Source organism: Boleophthalmus pectinirostris, unplaced genomic scaffold, assembly GCF_026225935.1.
Source record: "Boleophthalmus pectinirostris isolate CB_2022bp ecotype Guang Dong unplaced genomic scaffold, ASM2622593v1 HiC_scaffold_20, whole genome shotgun sequence".
NCBI lineage: Eukaryota > Metazoa > Chordata > Actinopteri > Gobiiformes > Gobiidae > Boleophthalmus > Boleophthalmus pectinirostris.
In genome coordinates this window covers 15,368,644-15,390,319 of record NW_026571153.1, presented here as the reverse complement: position 1 = coordinate 15,390,319, position 21,676 = coordinate 15,368,644, and positions in this window count along the sequence as shown.

Below are 21,676 nucleotides of genomic sequence, written 5' to 3'. Positions count from 1 at the left end.
CAACAGTGAAGAGGAGAGTGCATGCAGATGATGGAACGCCTTGGTTTGAAAAGGGCGTTTGTAAATTACTATCCTTCATTGGGGTTACTGCTTTATTTACCATGTCAAAGCAAACATTTAACAAGCAAGCACTGCCTTCTGCCAATACAAAGCAATATATACTCTTTCTTCATTGTATTTTCCATTAAACTTCCACCTTAGTGTTATTCATTCATGTAGATGTCTTTGTTGCTGGGGAGGCTGGAGAGGAGCGTTGTAATGTGTGTGCATGGGTTGTTACAGTCTGATGAGCCCTGACGGATATTGAACACCCGGGTGTTTTCAATAAAGTTAAAGTTTGTCTCGGCTTTAGTTCAATAAAGAAGCACTCCATGACAATTTAGCCATGACAGGCATGTCACACGTAACTGATACTGAAGTTCATCATGGAGGAACATCTACAGTGTATGTGGCTTAGGTAAGGCAAAAGCTGTCCATTATCCTTCAACACCGTTCCCAATTTTAAAGAGGAACTATACGCTGTAAAAAAATATATATCTATATAATATTAATGTGGAATTAAGTAGTTGGATCAAATTAGATTTAATTGCTTATGTGATGTACAGTACTTCTCGTCTGATTCATCAGCCGGTTTCACTTCATGGAAACTGTTTGACCTCGCAGGATTAGGATTTGTTCGCTCAACGGTAGGCAGGTACTTTTTTTATTTAAACAAGCTGCTATTTGGTTGTGACATGTGTAATGTGCCGCTAACAGAGCTAACTGGTATACTGAGCTTAGCAATAATAATCTTTCCCCTTGATAAAATTCACCAAACATTCTCTTTGTTCCGGCTTTAAATCCTCGATTTTGGGAATTGTTGCCAACACAGAATGGCTCTTCGCTGATTGGCTGGTACCCGGACTCCCACTTCCAGGATTTTTGCGAATCGTCTAGTGTATTCTGATTCCTGACCTAGGTGCTGGAGAGAAATGAAATTGAGCAGAGGCACTAGTTGGCGCCGGCCTGGCTACAATACGTCAATGGTTTCTAGATAATTCAGTTAAAAAAAAAAAAAAAATAGGATGTATTGAAATAATTCAAACATAGTGAAACATGTAAATGAATCAGAGGTCTGTCAAGTACATTAAAGGTCCCATGTTACTCTAGTTTGACTCTTGTGGGCCATGTTATAATACTGTTACCTCATCAGTTACATACCCAGAATTCTGTTTTGTTTCATTCACACATGTTTTCCATAATCTTCTGTCTTCCAAAGCTCAAAATGCTCTATTTGACCTTGTGATGTCAGCTACCTTTTACCGTTTGTTTAGTAGACATGGGCAATTCCAGGGTTGAAATTCTCTAAACTATTCTAGTGAAGTGAAGTTTAAAAACACAATGGAGCAATTCCTGTACTACCACATGACATCACAAGGTGGAGTAGAGTGTTTTTCACTTGAGAGGAGAACTAAATAGTCTAAATATATTGAATGTGTGTGTTAAACATGAGTGAATGAGACAAAACACAACTCCAAGTATGATTTTTGATGTGTAAAATGATCCCTTTAATCTTTATTGGTCAAAGCTACAAACATAAAAAATCTGGATTCAAGTAATTGTAACTCACTATATATTCATTTTTGTAGTGTTGAGACAGAATAATGAATAAAGTCAATTTACTTCCTAAGACAATATACCCTCATTTCTTTAAATGTCACTGGACTACAAACCTGAATTACTGTGTCAAGCCAAAGGTTGTTTTTTTTTTGTTTTTTTTCTATTTTCTTGGCTCTTTTTCAGCCCTGCAGCACTCACAACTCCATCTAAAAGTCTTACAGCTACGATTGAACTTTCAATATCTGCACCAATTCATCTCAGTGGCCCGTTCCGCATCTTATCCCAACTCCCAGAACCAATGAGGGGCTAATCTGGTTATTTCTTCCCCGATCGATGTTACTGCGCATCCTGGCACCTGTCATTAAGCTTCTTCTTGTCGAGAAAAAACAGACAAAAACTTCACACAATGACCAGTGACCGATGACCTGAGCCGGGATCTGACCGAGCGTATTGTCCCAAAGGATCAGCAAACACTCCTGGTATAAGAAATCCCACTTTAGAGGTGCAAGAGCGGAAACTATTACTTTAAAGAACATATACTGCACTTGGGTCTGCTGTATAGTTAAAATCAGTGTCACTTGTGGATGATTATGCTATGTGCGATATGCAAATCTCACGGTACAATACTGTGACGATATTCGATATTTATTGCAATATTTTGAGATGCTATGAGAATTGAAGAAATTATACATTATCCTTTTAAAAAGCCTTGACATGCATTTGGTGCTGTATTATTGTATTCGTCCAAAGAATTAAGATAGAAAAGTTCAACAATTATTTCTTCATACTGTCTGCATTGAAATGGAGCAAAGGATCATGGTCTATGTAGTCTACTAGTTTTTTTTAGCTATTGCTTCAACAAAATCAATACATTTAATCAAAGAAGTTTATAATTCATATATTGTGATGGCCCACGATATTATGAGACCTTTGACGATACAAGATCACGATATTGCCGTTATTGTTACATCTTTACTGACTTAAGTGTTAGAAATCTGTGCTGCCCAATGGGAACTGACACTGCAGTAAACATCATCACAACAAAGACCTGCGCAATTGTCGCCTCCTTCTTTGGAGACCTGTAGATCACACTTAGCCTGATTCATCAACCGGTTTCACTTTGTGGAAACTGTCTAACCTCGCAGCATTAGGATTCGTTGAGTCAACGGTAGGCATGTACTTTTTTTATTTAACCAATCGCTGCTATTTGGTTGTGATGTATGTAATGCAGCAAATCCCGTAGGAAGAAGGGCAATAACGTTTTTCCCCTTGATAAAATTCACCAAACATTCTCTTTGTTCCGGCTTTAAATCCTCAATCTCATGAATTGTTGCCAACACCGAATGTCTGGCTCCATCTACATCCATCTCGACCACTTTGTTTACTGTTGTGCTGTACCATAAAAGGGACCCAGACAGGCACTTCACAGCTCTTTGCTGATTGGCCGGTGCGTGGTCTATAACTTTTTGCAACTTATTGGGTTCTTGCAGACAGTCTAGTGTATTCTGATTCATGACCTCGTCGCTGTAGAGAAATGAATCCAAGCAGAGGCACTAGGTGGCGCCAGCCTGGCTATATCACACTAGCGAGTCATGAATTCTTTTTCATTTGTACCAAAATGACTATGCAATGTTGCCTTTTGTGAACCTAGAAATATTATACAAATTCATCTTGTTTAGGGTGATCAGATTTTCTAAATAAAAAATGGTTTGGGGTGGTTAGTAATAATAAAATTGTGAAAAGAGCGCGTAATTAAAGAAAATTGTTATCCATTCATGACTCATGCCTTACTTGTGAGTCGGTATATCATCTGAGAGACATTTTCTTATTGTTCTGGTAATGTTCAAGCATTATCTTTTTGTATTTTGGCTAAACTAATGACAATTTATGCTCCGGTTTACTGTTCTGCAGTTAAAAATAATAAAAATAAATGACAAAAAACACCTGGGAAATGTCTTGTATAAAACTGGGACAAATCAGTGGTTTTGGATAAATCTGCTGGGACAGGAGACACAGGGTTCAAAACTGGGACTGTCCTGGGGAAATAGGGACGTCTTGTCACCCTAATCTTTTTTCTAGCTACAGCAGGTATTCCTGACCAGTGCCTCCTATCCTTCCTCCTATAATTTCCCAATTGCCATGTCAAGATTTCTGCCAAGAGTTGAAAGCGTGTAAATACTCAATTTAACTACAAAATTTTAGCTTATTACTAACACTGGGCTGGGCTGAAATCTCTATCTGAAAAGTAAAGCTATCGAGAAATGGAAAACGCTGAATTACACAGTATATATGGTGGTTACAGTAGCAAAAGGAAGCTGAGGGAGTTAGCGACAGAATGCTAATCGACCACTGGGGCTCTGAACCACAGCAAATCAACTCCTCAGAGCAGATCATGGCCCGGCCTGACATTAAACCCCCACTATTTCCCTCAAACACACATTTTCATCTGTGCACGGGTGATGGGAGAGCGCTTATGACTCTGCATGCGTACCATAGCGTCTAAAAAACTGCAAGAATCTAGAGAAGCAACAGAATAAAAAGACAAGAAACTCTGCAAGGGCCTATTACAACGCAATTACCTAATGGCTTTCTCCGTAATTGCTTAGTTCGTTGTCTTCAATTTCTCTTCCCAAAAAGGATTGAGGGGCATTCATTCATTGGAAAACTATTTAGGGAATAGCACCGGGAGAAACTAAAAATACTAAAGCCTCTGTGTTTCAGGTTGCATTCAAGGTTGATGGGAACAGTTAGTGGATGACTTTGTTTATAATTCAAAATGGTTATGGATACAGGGCAGCAATTTTGTAAATACCAGAATGACTCAATCTCTGTAATTGGTGAGCACGATTGCATTAGTTTGTGTTGATGGATCTACCCTGAAAATCAGTGGTTCTAAAACTGTGGGACAATTGCCACTGGTGTCTTCATGTTGTTTGGAAGAGTTTAGAACACTTTTTCTTAGTTTTGGAACTAAACTTGGACCAGACCAGGACTGAACCATGAGTACAGTAAGTTTAGATCTGGATCGAACCAGGACTAAAAAGCAGGCCATGTGTGAATGCACCTTTTTAATTTGTTCCTAGTTTAATCTAGTTTCTGAACCTGGTTTAGTGCTTCCTTCATCCTGATTTATACATCGTTTTGTACAGGAGAGATAAACGATATATGAGTTTGCAGATTTTGTCACTTTTTTGTGTATCTGCTCTCAGTCTTAAATCTTTAGCACAGGCTGATATTTTGTTTTGACCCACACTGTTAAAAGAATACACATAAGGCTTGATCTCTTATAGGTTTGTGGTGGGGGAGGGGGGGAGGGGGTTGTGGATGAGTTTTTTGTGATTAAATTTTTATTCAAGTGTTGTTATTTGCAGTTATACATATTCTCGCATTACATTTCCCTCCCTTTTAAACCCCACAACCCCCACCCTTAAAGTCCTTATTGATGGGCTTCTGCAATAAACATATGTACAGACACATACATACACATAAATACCTATAAAGAATACACACATATACATATATAATACATATACAGCATCTACGTAAACACACATACCCATATACATATATTATAATATATATATTACACACACATACACATTCACACACATGCAATAAATACATTAAAAAAAGACACACATGTTCAGGTTTATATTCCCTCTATACAAAACAAGTGCAAATTTCCTACGTCAAAAGACATCAGCAGAAATTGCGTTATACATACTTATTATGTACCATACATAGAAAATGGACTAAGAGTATATATATTGTGTTCATTCTAAGAACATATTTTATAATGAAAGATCTCCAGGTAACAACTATACAATAGATACAGATCTCAGTTTGATCAGTAGATTGGACCAGCATGTTTTTGGTTTTTGCTCTATGCATTCAAGCAGCAGTGGATGAGTACACATTAATCTTAAATTACAGAATTTGGGGAAAATAATCTAAATTAGTAGATTTCTATTTTACAGTTTATATTTTGTCCAGTTCATTCAAGTGTTAATAACTTGTCCTTTCACTTTCCAGAACTAGTGTGGAAATAGTTCATCTGATCCTGTTAGGAAAGTGGTATATTTAGTGTCGAAAAAACACTTAGTTACCCAGAACACTGGCCAACAATCAAAGTCAATGCCACACAAACACAGTGAGTAGTTGGACTCTGCTGGTTGCAGAGAGGTGCTTGCATCAGCGTGCTGAGCCCACAGCATCCCCGCTCACCTGGGACCACTGCGGACCACTCAGGTGTGTTAAGACACTACATGCTCCAGGGCTTCTGTGACCTTTGAGTTATGGCCATTACAAACACTGCATATATACAGTACAGGAGGTGTGGGGTAAAGACAAAGGGTCACCAAAAGTCAACCACCTAATATACAGAAAATGGGCACTTTCCCTACCCGTTTTTCATTTCATTCATTTATGCTTTTTTCAGTGGTAATGCTGGAAATCAAAACACTAAAAATGTGTTATTTAATACAACAACTGACCAGTGTTACATTTCAGAACAGAAGAAAAAGATTTCCTTCTGGGTGGCAGGAGCTCATTTGGTAAAGTGTTTGTCCACTCACCCACAGGCTGTCATTGTGTCTTTGGGCAAGACACTTAGCACACCTTGTGTGTGAATGGGTGAGTGTGGTTCCTTGATGTACAGCACTCTCAAGGTGGAAAAGCACTATATAAAAATGTGCACATTTACCGTTTACCATCTACCAAATCTGTCTTTTTGAATTCAACTTAGATTACCTCAAATTAAGAAATATTATCTTACACATTATTTGGTATATTTTTTGTCAGATTTGTGTCTTTTTTTAATTTTTTTATTGCAGGGTCTATTTACAGTGAAAAGCTTTCGCAGGCTAGATGTTACCAAAAAAAAACCTAACCAGAGAGTGTTTTTATTGCAAATGTGCGTTTTCACCCAGTCCTAATTGCTACATTAATTAGAGAGTTTCAATGTTATTTTAAGGCTTGAGATTTGTTTTTAAGTAATAGAACAGCTGTATTAAACTCAGTAGAACCTAAAGCTATTTTTCCTTTCCTCCATGAGTTTCCACCTATTAAAGTGAAATTAGTGGAGAATATGCTGTTTCGTTGGTTTAATTGTTTCAGTATGTTGTAATCACTTTACATTATGAACCCATTAATAAAGCAGAATTATAATGTGTTTATTGTTCATATTCTTATATTAAAATGCATCAAACCACATGTGCAAAATATTCTGAAATTGGATTTGAGACAGGCGCCACTTGTGTATTGAGAATCTTTGGCCCCATTTGAACTTAGAGCTTTATTGGCTTGGTTGGAGTTCACTCACACAGACGCACTTGTGGTCTCGAAGTTTTTCATATCACCACATATTATATTTCTCTGTATTTTAATAAGATTTCCTTTTGGGCGCATTTTTATTTGTCAGCGCTCATACACTCAATAGCTTTTGTCTAGTCAGTTTGTTGGGACTATATGCGAACAAAGTAAATACATTTTCTCGGCATGGCACCGCTGTAACTTTTTGGAAACATGAACCTGTGTTTTCTTCCTTTTGAATATTTTCCTTTTGTTGTTAAGAGGCTGTGTAGTAAGGGCTCCACAGGCTGCCTCAAAATAGTTTGTTTTGTTACTCCCACGCATGCACACACACACTCACGCAGCCACCAGCTCCCACAAGATGGAGAACAATCTGATATCTGGGCACAGCGGCTTCATTTAAAATATGGTAAGGCTTTGGGAGAGATGCGCTGTCTGTTGTGCCCGATTGTGAATGTGTGGAGGGATGATGCATAGACTGTGACACTTTGACAGATGAACAGATTTAGAGTGCTCCAAAAGCCAGTTTATTCAATATAGGAGCTAGAGTATGCAGGCTGGCTATTTACTGTATATGAATGAACATCGATCAGGCTTAACATTATGACCACCCCTGCTGTACTGTGGCTAAGGGGTTTGGTTATAAGACATATGACGCCGGTTCTGCGCCAGTCTCAGCGTTTTTAAGATGGATTCCCTGTACTAAGTATGCTGTCTTTCTCCTCTAGGGCTGTAGGTCCATCTAAAGGCTGAAGATTTGGTATTTTTTGGTATTTATATGTAAAAATGAAGATTAAACTCCTCATGATTCAAAAGTTTAATCTGTCGTTATATACATACATTGTTTCCTTGTACTTTTTGCTGCATGAATAGTTGTTTTTGCAAGTGTAGTGAATGGGGGGAAATCCCGTACACCGTCTTACTTGCAAATTGTGAGATTTATTAGGACAAACCGTGCAACATTTCAGCACTAGGCCTTCGTCAGGCAAACAGAATGAGAGCTCAGGTGGCCGTCTTAAATAGGGTGTGGCAAGCACCCAAGGGTGACAGGTCATAAAGAAACAGTGTACCAAAACACCATAATTCACAGAACAAAGACAATCAACATGTAGTGTAATAATAATGATACTAATACTAATAATAATGAAATATTTATCATAGTACAAAAATCATAGAATAATAGAAAAAATAAGAATATCTGGATACATATAGACATAGTATATTTTCACCCAACTATAAAATAATACTGTCGTGCCATATACACATCTATATACATATACAATGGATCTTAAACTGTAGCCCATATAAAAGTGTAGTGAATGCAATTTGGGTCAGATACATAAAGATACGTAATAGTTTTGAGCAAGGCTGTAGGTTTGCATAGGGACGGTGGGTTCATGTCACAACCAATATCTGAGGAAGACAAAATAGTCCCTACCAATAAATATACAAAAATATACATTTATTCCGATATTTTTCCAAACTCAATAGCATTAATTTAACACATTTTAGTTCACATTTTGTTTATTAGACGTTCTGAGATGTATTCAGTGATATGACCACAGAGTTACCCCTGCCGCTGTTTCATTGGCTGCAACAGAGTGATGTCATTAGTGGTGCCACGAACCTAAACTGGGGAAGCGGCAGGACAGGGCTAGCACCTGAAGATGGCGGCTTGAGCAGGCGTGAGTGAAGATGCTGCGCAACAAACTTTGAAAAACCTTTCAAAAGGAACTTACTTGGCTTCATCTTCAATTAAACTTGCCTTATAGTGAGTCGCAGCGGGAAAAGAGCTACTATCAGCACAAGTGCACCTCCCAAATTTAGCCCTATTGACATATGCATGGAAAAATGTATGGATATTACCTCACAAATATGTCATCACCAACAAGCAAAGGGAAATATGCTACAAACGTCTACATCGTTGTTATCCACTAAAGAATCTTAGAAGGGAAATGGACACGAACTGTACATTTTGCGAACTGAAAAAGGAAACAACTACTCACTTATTTTGGACCTGCCCAGACTCAGTGTGTTTTTGCAAAGAATTCATAAACCATAACTGTTACTTAGATGATAATGTCCCCACCAAAGCTAAGCTCAAACCTACACCCTTGTTTTTGAGAGCTTTTGCTATGCCCCGTTTTTAGTCGACTAATCATTAGGCAACTACAGACCTACATTCTCCACACTTTACCCCCTATTCATGTTGCGTACTCTACTGTCCACAAAAAGAAAAGTACAAAAGTTGATATTACAACATCACCTACTAAAAACTGCAATCCATTTTTCATTTATTTTTTGTTACAGTAGAATGTTTTAGATTGAAATACACTTGGGAATGTCATAAAAGCTTCAGGTTTGGTGTTGGCCAAACTATTGAAAATCTTTCAGCTTGTGCATTTCTCATAGTTCAGTTCTAAAACATCCACTTTTTCTTACCTCTTTTTTTCTGTGGTTTTTGTTGGCTTTGTGTGATAGTGCGCAGTCCCTTGGTGGAAGTTTGCAACCTGCAGGACATGTGAACTAGAAAATTTAACCCAAAAACCCTGGACTATCAAAACATCAAAACCAGATATGAACAGACACTTTTCGTGATTTTGTTGTCCCCAAGCGAACTTCGTTGCCTTTCCGTTTCTGGAACTTTTTTAAGGTGAAGTGTGCCTTTTGGAATCTGCCTTACTTTATAAATCTTTCTAAATGTCAGCTGGACAACTCCATCCAGCTCCTCCACAGTTTGGTGCGTAGGATATATTTAAATGCATAGCCTCACGCACCAAATCACCACTACTTTGTATTCTGTAGATTAAATTAGCCCAGTATCACAAAACTTAACCTCCTGATGTCCATATTGATAAACATTATTCCCACTTTTTTAACCTGTGGGTGTTGGAAGCGGCCTCGTTTGTGCACACTGTTCCCTTGTCAAAAAGTGCCGAATGCAGACAAAACGCTCACTTTGTCAGCCTAAGCAAATAATTACGCCGATTAATTATCCATGCATGAGGTGGATCGCTGCAGGCAAATATTCTATTAAAAAGAGCAAAAACAGCAGCGGAAAATAGCTTTAGCTCTATGAACACACAGGGATGCTACAGTGACCTTCTAACACAAGCCCTTGGAAAGGTGTGGGAAATAGAATGTACAGGATGCAAACAATGCCAACGGTCACTAAAGCATGCAAAACAGTGACAAGTGTAAAAGAAATACCACTGCAGATGAGGAGTGATGAGGCAGACGTGAGACTAGTGTCGTAGTACTCGAGACCAGTCTTGGTCTTGAGACTGGCCTCAAGACCGTGTTTTTTTATGGTCTTGGTCTCATCTCGGACTCGACCACGTTTGGACTTGTCTCTGTCTTGAAGGCATTTATACTCGGCCTTGTCTCCGTCTCGAGGTCTGACACTTGACGAGTGATAAAGTGGAGATACATTTATAAAACACTGATATAAATGTAAAATACAAATAAATGTTGAAAATTACAAAGATGGTCTCAATTTGGTCTCCATGGGCCGTGGTCTCGGTCTTGTTTCGGCCTTTAAAAGTCTCAGTCTTATTTATTTATTTTCCTTATTTTATTTATTTATTTGAGACAGGGACAGCACACAAATTTTACATTAACCTTGACAAGACAGATGTATTGTACCAGGTTGTAGCATCAGTGATAATTTCCACCTGTCGTCCCTGGGCAGATTCATTGATTGATTGTATTAACTCACCTTGGCAATCAACTTTTCTTGGAGAATTATGTAGCATGTTTTTTGGGTTGACAGGGGAAACCGGAGCGCCTGGAGGAAACCCATCCAGACACGGGGAGAAACATGCAAACTCCAGTCTTGTCTCAGTCTCGATCTCCTGTGATCTCGGACGAGTCTTGGTCATGATTAGTGCGGTCTTGACTACAACACTACAGGAGAATGCATTAGACTATCACTTTACAGGGCGACAGTAGCTCACTTGGTAAAAGTGTTTGTCCACTGATCTGAAGGTTGGAGGTTCGAATCGATATAAACATCATTGGTTGAGCGGTCAGATCCACTGACACAAAGGTTGGCGCTGTGATTCCAGCTCCTGCAGATGAATGCTGTCATTATGTCCTTGGGCAAGACACTTAACCCACCTCACCCCCAGTGTCTGCGTACACTGGTGTGTGAATGGGTGAATGGTTCCTTGATGCCTTGAAGGTGGAAAAACGCTATATAAAAGTGTGACCATTTACCATTTACCATAACTGTATGCTCCTTAATCACTGTTCATCTGCTTTGTCCATTCTATATATGAAATACGACTCCCGCGCTAACACTTAAGGGTTCACAAGCAAAATAATAATAATAATAACCGAGTATTTAGCAAAATTTGCTCATTTTAGAAAGCAATTTAGATCAGTACCTCACAGCTTTGTTCTGGCCAGTTGCCCATTATTATGTCAATTCGGCATCATTCTGTCAACAACCCTACATGTAAATATGGTCAGTGGGTTGGTACCAGCTCCATCCCTCTTAATTATTCTTAGCATTAGCCTTCAAAAATGTTATCGAGGACTGACACCATAAATCAAAAGACTTCCGGGCTGCCTTGATGGCGTCTGATCAATTGCATTAGCATTGAACGCCATGTCAAATGAATGGTTGTAGGATTTACAATGCATACACTTTATTGCTATTGTTGGAGGGAAAACAACAAAAAAACAGGAATGTGCAAATATATCACAATGACCAATGATGATATCAGCTGTGACGCATCTGTAGAACACTGTTAAGTAAACAGAAATACACTTTTGATTGATTGAATATTTGCATGTGATGTTACAATCCTGGAACAGCTCTAGTGCAACAGCTCCAAAAGATTCGATTGGGCAATGAGTCAATGTGTGCAACTTGATCTAAGAATCGTCTGTGGCTACTTTTCCTGCTCCCAAAATATGACAAACAGTTCCTTTTATGTATGTACAGTACAATTCTGGATTCCACTACTCCCCCTCGTGGATCCAACGTGCATTCGTGGAAGAGCTTTTCCATATGGCTTTGTATTAACCATGCATCATTTTTGCATTCCTCCACTCCGCATTGCTTCTAGTCCACTGTGCATATTGGTTTAGGCCTCTTTTATAATTCAATATTGCTTATGTCTGTTGCCAGTTCAGTTCAGAAACTCCACACAAATGATATTTCGTTCTTTTTGTGTGGGCAGATTGGGAAACAGTCCCATTTGGACAAGTGACGGAGGTAATTTCATCTCTAATTTCAAATTGGTTTTTGCTTGTTTCATTTGCCTCATTTCGGAGCTCTGGCTGCTTTGTTGCTGCTTCATTTTCTTATTATTGTTCAACTAAAATGGCATCTCCCACATGTAATAATAAGTGCTATTCATTGATTTTATTTGTGGACTCGGCGCATATGGTGCAACAGAAGGGAGAGAATCTGTAAGTTTTTCAGTTTGCACGCATTAATAGTCTAATGGAGTTGTGTGTTTTGCCACTGCTGGATACACATGGCTGAAATTATCTTTATGGGGGGTCAGATATTTGATGAGATCTCCAGTCCAGTGGGAGAGGCTGCCCCCCCCCCCCCCCCCCCCCCCCCTTGGTCGACTCCATGGGTGGGTGGATAATGTAACCAAATGTATTCGCTCCAGTGAGGTGCTAAGCAAACTGGATATGGTTGTGGCGAACGTAATTTGGAGCTCTAACAGGTATGACAGAGCAAGGAGGGAGGTGGGCATGTGGCTAAAGGTTAGATGGGCGCATATAATGAAGCATGGGCTAACTTCTTCATGTGTATAGGTCAGCTAATGCATATGATGCCAGTGCTGTATATATCACTCCTACTCACCCACTGCACCAAACTATAGAGGGACAGAGGAGCTCCTTCTCAAACAGGCTCCTACAGCTGCACTCAAACAGTGAGAGATACAGGACTACATTCATACCATACTCCATACAACAACTCAACCTTATGTAACAGAGGGGTCAGCAACCTTAAATACTTAAAGAGCCATTTGGACTGTCTCCCACAGAAAAGAAAACATCTGGAGTCACAAAACCCTTCTGCTGTATGCTAAGTATAAAAGACGATATTGAGTAGTATTTACGAAATCAATGAAACGCAATAGAAAATATCTGTCCATTCATATGTACGGTCTATGAGTATGACCTGCAGATTTATAATCTCTGAAAAGTTTAACATGAACCATCTCCAACGCGATACACACACAGAACAAACTCACCATCAGCAGCACATCCTCTGTCACAGAAAGAACACAAATATTCCACCGAGTTGTGTCTTTTAGTCCAACGGAAACTGACCACATCGAAACAGCGAGCTGTTTTTTTCAGTGCTTATAGTTTATGCAAATGAGCCATGTGGTTTTACATTTTGTGTCTGTAAAATGCAAACAAATGTGTGGAAAGCTGCATTAAACACTTTATAACTCAATGTATATTTGAACCCTCCTCCCAGGAAATAAAAATCCAAACTTAAGTTCCTTAGCGAACCAAAAGTGCCGTCTGCTTCTGCGTCCCGTCATCATTTTATCGCATGTCTCAGTCTCATCAGCTGTGAAAGCAAATGAATCTGTCCATGTGGCATTAAACATTCTGTTTTCTTCAGAAACTTTTCTTTTTTTGGATTTATCCATCATTTACCTACCAGGGGTCGAAAAGCTCAGTAAATCATGCTGCTGAGGCAGGTAAGTTCGGGCTGCCAGATCTGTGCCGGGGGCTTTGATGCATTTGTTGAAACAAAAATATTAAAAACATTTTATTTAAATGTTTCAAGTATACCATTATTTACAATTTTAGAAATACATTTAAAAACAAACAAACTAAAATAAAAATACATTGTAATGAAATACTCCTATTTATTTTCCAAAGTCACAGGGAGCCACAACAGAAGGATTAAAGGCGCATGCGGCTCTAGAGCCGAGGGTTGCCGACCCCTGTTCTGTCCTGTCAATCACTATTTCATCTTTGCACTGTTTCTCCTTAGGACCTCTTGTATATAGCTGAGTGATATATTTGTATTACTATATTTCTATATTTTTATTTTTACTTGTACATATACATTTATATAGTTATGGTTTATTTGACACCAGGCTCTTGTTAGTTTTTCTACTTATTTAAAATGTATTTTTACCATTGTTTGTTATTATAATATATTGTGATGTGTGAGCTACTGAGTCCAAATTATTTCCCTTTTGGATGAATAAAGTTTGTCTAAGTCTATCTTTGTGTTTATCATGATGGCGGACCAGGGTTTGTATAGCTTCGGTAGACTCCATTTGAACATATTTAGAAGTTTTTACCTGTTCATTCTCTCCACTTCTCACAGGAAGCAACCCGATAGCATCCATCTATATATTTTTTCTCCTTATTCTTATTTTTCAATTTGGTGGCTGGGAAAGGTCAGGATTAGTTATCGACGTGGCAGAGACGGGGAAACCACAGCGGCTGCAGTGGGTCTCCTGATGCCATTTCCACACTCCCAGCAGTGAGCTAATCTTTCTGTGTCAGTGTGTATCAAAATATGGAGGAATAGACTACATGTGGCCAGGTATATCTCATTCTGCACCTGTTTGCATTGTAGCATAAAGAGCTTTGAAAGGAACTATAGTTGTACATCAGAAATAATTAGACAATGTATGTGTTTCTAAGTTTCTAAAGCCATATGTCTTGAGTGGTTCGACCCACTGACCCACAGGTTGGCGGGGCAATTCCAGCTCCCACAGATGAATGTTGTGTCCTTGGGCAAGACAATCCACCTCGCCCAATTTCATTTCTCTCCAGCGACTAGGCAGGAATCGGAATACGCTAGACCACGGGTGTCAAACTCATTTTGGTCCGGGGGCCGTATCCAACCTACTTTGATCCCAAAGGGGCCGGATCAGAAAACTCATGTCATATAAACCCCAAAAATAACAATAAGTTCCAATATTTGTGTAGAGAAATACAAATCTATTACAGAAATCTTTTTTAATTGATGAACTCTTTCTTATTATAATATTATGAACAACCTGAAACTTTAAGAAAAATTCAATTTCAACACAATGTTTTAACATGAACTTGTATGCAAACAGGAATAAGTCAATTTTTCTTGTAAAATTCTGCACTCGGCTCCACTTTTCTCATTTTGGAAATTTTGCTGATGAGGGGGTCACGGTCAACAGTCAAAACGATCGTCCTTTAAGAGCGTTTGGAAAGAGACAAGTCTTCATTTGTGCTGCTCTGGTGGGAGGGGCCATGCACAGAGGCGCTGGAGATGCTGCTGTGATAAACACCACAGAAAATTAACAAGATTTTCATAGAAAATATAATTAAAATATTTTAGTAGAAAATCACCCAAGGGCCACATCAAAGGTCTTGGAGGGCCGGATCTGGCCCCCGGGCCTTATGTTTGACACCTGTGCGCTACACGGTTCGCAAAAACCCCAGAAGTGCGAGTCCAGGCACCAGAAATCAGCAAAAAGCCATACATTCTGTGTTGGCAACAAGGATTTAATGCCGGAGCAAAGAGAATGTTTGGTGAATTTTATCAAGGAGAGTGACATTATTGCCCTTTACGGGATTTGTGAAAAGCTTAATATACCAGTTAGCTCCGTTAGCATCACGACCAAATAGCAGCGATTGGTTAAATAAAAAAAGTACCCGCCTACCGTTGAGTGAACAAATCCTAATGATGCAAGGTCATACGGTCTCCACAAAGTGAATGCGGCTAATCAGGCTAATGGAATACAAGTTGGGATCTAACATCAAAAACTTTACGTTAATTGCAGAATGTGCAAACCATTCCTAGAGAAGCATTTGCAAAAACAATATTAGCTGCTGGGTGATTCCAGGTAATTATATTTATCACACTAGAGCAATACTTTTAAATAATGGCAAAAGAAGAAATCCAATTTGTCAGCTGGATAAAAGTTTATTTTGGTTGAATATGTTTCGCAGCTCATCCAAGCTGCTGCTTCAGTTCTTTTAAATAATGTTAAATTTAGGATTCATTTTGTATTTAGCAAAATTTCTATTGGTTTAACATTCTCTCTGGTCTCTGTGGGTTCAGACTGATGAAAAATTAGGACTGTTGCCATAGAGATTAAAAATTTTAAACAAGAAGTCCTCAAAATGTATGCATATAACAGGACACTGGAACTCTTCAGCAGGAAAATTCTGTATACACGAGCTCAGGATTATGTTCAAAGTTGCTCACAATATTTTCTTTGTAGTCTACATGTTTGAAGTACAAGCCTTAACTCAAATGTGGGTTTGTACGTGCTTGTCCAGGCTCCTGTACTCTTCTCCAAAGTAACTCTAGATTTTGCCATTGACTGATTACAGTATATTGATTAACTTTAAGATAGGCCTTAGCAACAGGCCAGTTGTAAATCAATACAGTAGAATATATTGTAGTATTCCACCTGGCACCTCCTTCGGTCTGATCCCATTTACTCATTTATCCTCAAAGGCTTCTGTGTACAATTGCAATCAGTCAACACACCCTCCGCCATTAGTCAGTAGTTTCCTTAAGTGCCAGTGTCCATTGCACCAGACGGATTGGATTCTGTAGCATCCAACTTTACCTCGTTCATTCCTGTTGCCGCGGTGATTCCCGGTGAGAGGGGCTGCTGTCTCCAACTTCCAGAGCCGGAAAATGATGATAGAGGAGCGCGGGCCACTCACGCATCAGTCTTTATCTGTCTCCCGCCTTTCCTCTCCCCCGCTACCTCCACCGCACCCCTTCACGGACGTGCTACCCTGAGCTCCAGTTGTGGTCACTCTTGACGGAGACAGATGTTCCAGTTTGGAGTAGGCACCAGACCCCTGTCCAGAGTCATTTGAGTCAGGGGCTACAGGTCAAGGGTGCATGGGGACTGATGGAAGGGGGCAGGGTCGAAAGCGAGGAATATATTGCACACTGGCACCTGGAAAATGTATAGAAAAATCAATATTGTTGCTTTAGTTCAAGAAAGTATAACTGATATCATGACAATATTTGAGTTATTTTTAAGCAGAGATAAATCTTCAGTGTGCAATGTGGGAGGTAATTGTCTTTCAAATCTGAATTTGTACTTTATCATAGTTCATAGTAAATAAAGGAACATAAAACAAGATGGTGACCAATTGTCTCCATAATAATGATAATAATTATAAAAATCTTCATTTATAAAGCAGTTTTAAAAGCAGGGTTTACAAAGTGTTGCACAGTCAGCAATGAGGCACTCAGAGATCACTTAACAGGATAATCAAAAACAGGATCAAACAATTCAATTAATTCAAATAAATAAATTAAGAAAATTAAGTAAAAATAGAGAATAAAATCAAGTTAAACCAGTTAAAAGAAAGCCAGCGGATTAAAAAAAAAATATTTTAAGAAAAAAAAAAGAAAGAAAGAAAAGCTCTGTGGATTAAATTAAAAATGAGGCAATTGCACATCCAATTTGATGTCTTAAATTTACCACAATTTTTATTTCACATTATTCTAGATCAGGGGTGTCTCAAATTTACAGAGGGCCAAAATGAAAAACTGGGACTATGTCATGGGCCAAACTAAATATTTATTGAAAAATTTCAACAACATCTACATGTTTTCTCTTCTTTCGAGATATGTAATGTTAAACCTTTTCTTAAACACTGAATCCAGAGCAAGTATAATATAAAATAATAACAACATTTTAAATAATGTCTCTGTAGCCAGCGGGCCAGTTCTAATACATATTTGATATGATCTTGCGGGCCAAATATAGTTATATCGCGGGTCAAATTTGGCCCTCGGACCTGAGTTTGACATGTCTGTCAAACTCAGGAATAATCTAGAATCTAGATTATTCCTGTGACTTTACTGTTTAAGATGACCATGTCTTATTTCCACTGTGTTTACTCCATGCCTTTCTCAAACTCAGAAGCCACTACAGTCTTCTGATTTGTTTCATGTCATCAGTTCATTTTGAAGAGTGCGTTGCATTATTTAGACGATACTTATCTCGCGGTTTAAAGCCACTATCTCTCCTCGCGTGCCGCAGAATTGCCTCCTCATATCTCTCGTGCTCATCAAGCCGTCTCATTTATTAAGCAAAAAAGGAACTGTGCACGAGAAGATATGCACCAGTGATTAGATGCTCCAAAATTTGATGCTATCTGTCAGCAATTGGTTTTCCTTCATCTCTCCCTGTGTAGCCATGAGATCTTTAAAAGACATTAGCCACGTAGTGTAAGGAATAAATCAAACAAATGGATTAGGAGAGCTAAATAGTTGTCAGGGGCCTCACATGGCCTTATGAAGACGGATCTTCCTCTTATGGGGGCAATCAGGTATGGAACTTATCATAACAGAAATTAGGCGCCAGACCCATTTTTTATCCCACGACCCAAGGCTATATTTCCATAAAAACTAATGGCCAAGTATATTATTCAACCACGCTGACTTATGTGCCGACTCGTCCTGTATTTTAAATATACATAGATATATAATGTGAAAAAACTGCCAAGATTAATGTAGGGCTGCATTCGGAGATAAGGTTGGGGCAGTAATTTGAAACAGTGTGTCATTATTTTGCATTGGCCTTCTATTCCACTTCTTGGCGAGGGAAATGCAATTCAAAAAAGTTGAAGTCGTTAAAAGTAAAAGTACACACAATATGATATTATATGCACAATAATGTAAACAATGTATCAGTTAATAAAGAGATAATTTTCGATTCTGGATTTGGAACAGGATCACGAAAAAAATTATAATAAAACATGCTTGTTTTGCCTCTGGAGGTGGATCTGTCAGTTGCTTGTCTACATGGTGATGTCATTGCTTTGATTGATTAGTTTTTTATTAGTTGGAAAAAGAAAAAACTTATATGAACCCACCCCTGTTCATGACAGTTTGAAAAATGATGTGGTTCCTGATGTACATTGATCATGGAAGTAAATTAATTTCATACTATGGTCATACAAACAAATTATAACTTTTCACCGTGGCTTTTGTTTTTTACTGTTTACTGTTGCTGTCTTTACTTTGCATCTTTCCAGTATATCAAGCTAATGTTTTTTACCGTCACTTCAGCTTACACAGGAAGTAAGGAAAATAAAAGCGTAACCTCATTATTAGATGCCATGGACTGTATGTTAATGTATATAAGAGCTAACTTGGCCTTTACACTAATAATACTGATAAAGAATGCACAGAAGTTTATCATTTATAATCGTATCAAAACAAGCAAAATGAGAATGAGAAAAATGTAAGGATTTTTGTTGTTTTCGTTTATGGTCGTACTAAAGAATAATGATAAAGAAGGCATAAAATGTATCATTAAAGATCGCATCAAAAGAAAAGGTTAACATTACATTTTCTTTTGATACGATCATAAACAATACATTTTGTGCCTTCTTTATCATTATTATTAGTTTGTAAGGCCACAGTATGAAATTTATTTTACGATATGTAAATATTTGTAAAGTTTTGTAAAAGAAAAGCATGTGTTTAGTTGATAGTCATGGTTTACTTGTGAAGACAATGGATCTAGTGTTCTAGGTATTTCTGTAAGTTTTGAATTTTATAAACCTATGGTCATGAGCTTTGGGTAATGCCTGAAAGGACAAGATCGTGGATACAAGCGGTCGAAATAAATTTCCTCAGCAGTGCGCTCCTTTAGAGATAGGGTGAGGAGTCACACGGGAAGAGCTCGGAGTAGAGCCGCTGCTTCTCCACATTGAGAGGAGCAGCTGAGGTGGCTCGGGCATCTGTTCCGAATGTCTCTTGGGCACTTCCCTCGGGAGGTGTTCCGGGCATGTCCCACTGGAAGAAGGTCCCGGGGAAGACCCAGAACACGATGAAAGGACTAAGTTTCTCGGCTGGCCTGGAAATGCTTTGAGATCCCCCTGAAGGAGCTGGAGGAAGTGTCCAGGGGGAAGGAAGTCTGGGAGTCCCTGCTTAGACTGCTGCTTCTGTGACCCAGCCCCTGATAAGCAGAAGAAAATGGATGGATGGATGATTTTTTTAATAGTGTTTTGAAGTGCACCAAGTTAGTACAAGCTTTGATATGATCATCTAAGTTATTCCATGAGTCTACTCCACATCTGATAACACACATATTAAACAAATATACCTTACTATTTATTTTTCAAAACTGCCTCAAAGATATGCATTCTTACTTGTGTCTGGTGATGTGGCCTGTTTGTCTCCATGGAGATAATAAAATTAAATGCCATACTATGGAACATTCCACGAAAAAAACATCAACATCTACATGAAGTCAAGCAGGTGACAGACCCCCTACCAGAAAAGTTACACGGTGCACCTTTAATGATGATAGATGTGCTTCAGGGTGTCACTGGGATGAATGGTCCATACGTCTAACATGGCCACACAGAGTTGAAGGATAGAGGGTTAAGTGGGGTGAAGTTTATATAGGGGACAAATCGCCACACTTCATCACAGCACATGTTCTTTCTGAAAAACATCACCGTAAAATATGTATTATTTACTATAAAGAAACATACAGTGGAAGAGTCGGGGCTTCGATCCACTAGAGCCTTGATGGATACATACGGCATTGTGTCCTTGAGCAAAATACTTCATCCTTAGCATCTGTTTTGGTGTTTGTGTGTTTGTGGTTTTAGTTGTGATTTTAGCTGAATTTTAGCAGCCATAATATTAACTTGAAGGGTTTTTATTTATTGAAGTCTTTATTTACAACTATGAAAAACAGATGCAACAAAAAGTAGTTGAAAAAAGGAGTTAAAGGTAAAAGCATCTAAAATCATCATGCTTTTATCTCCTCTCATTTAGACTACTGTAAAGCACGTTTGTCCAGCATTTCTCGCTTACAGTTGGTCCAAAATTCTGTTGCATGACTTTTAATTGGAACCAAAACGTGAGCACATTACTCTGATTTTAGCCTCGTTTCACTGGCTTCTGGTTTGTTTTAGAGTTGATTTTAAGATTGCATTGTTTGTTTTTAAAGCCTTGAATGGACTGGCCGCACAGTATGTCTCAGACCTCATCCAAATTTACACCTCTGAACGCACTCTGAGGTCCGAGGACCAGCTCCAGCTCGTGGTGCCTAAAACGAGCCTTAAGTGTTTTAGGTCTCATCTTAAAACCCAATTTTACTCTCTGGCTTTTAAGGCCGCGTGAGTGTGCAGTCTTCTGTCTTTTATTTATTCAATTTATTTTATCTATTTTACTTATTTACTGCTATTTTATGATTTTATGTTTTTTGCTTTTATTTTGATTTTACTGGTTTTATTGTTTTAGGACTGGTATACCCAGATTTTATAAATTTACCTTTCTGTTGTCTTCATTTTTTTCTGTTCAGCACTTTGGAAACGGCTTTGTTTGTAAAATATGCTATAGACACAAAGTGGATTTGGATTTAAAAGTAAAAACATCTAAACCCCTCCACTCAGTTAAAAATTATAGTGTTTTCTCATCCCTTGTTGACATTGGCATTTCCAGTCTTGTTTTACTATGGGCTTTGAATTTACTACTTTGTATAGAACTTCTTGGCAAATCTGTCTTGCTTTCCTGAATAGCTCGACTGCTGGCATGTGAAAATGTCTTCAGTGCCAAACTTCTCCCACTTCTGTTAAATGGTGCCAGTAATGGTAGTAGTGAGGGATAGGTTAAGGGGAGTTGTCTGAGGGGTGGGGGGGCGCAGCAAGCCATAAGGCCATTAAAATCTGCGATCATTTATTTCCACCGGCTCGTCTAATCCATCTCTCTGGAGAATGGTTGTGTCCTTATCCACCCAAGGCTACCAATATATTCTGCTGTCTGTCTTCATGCATCAGA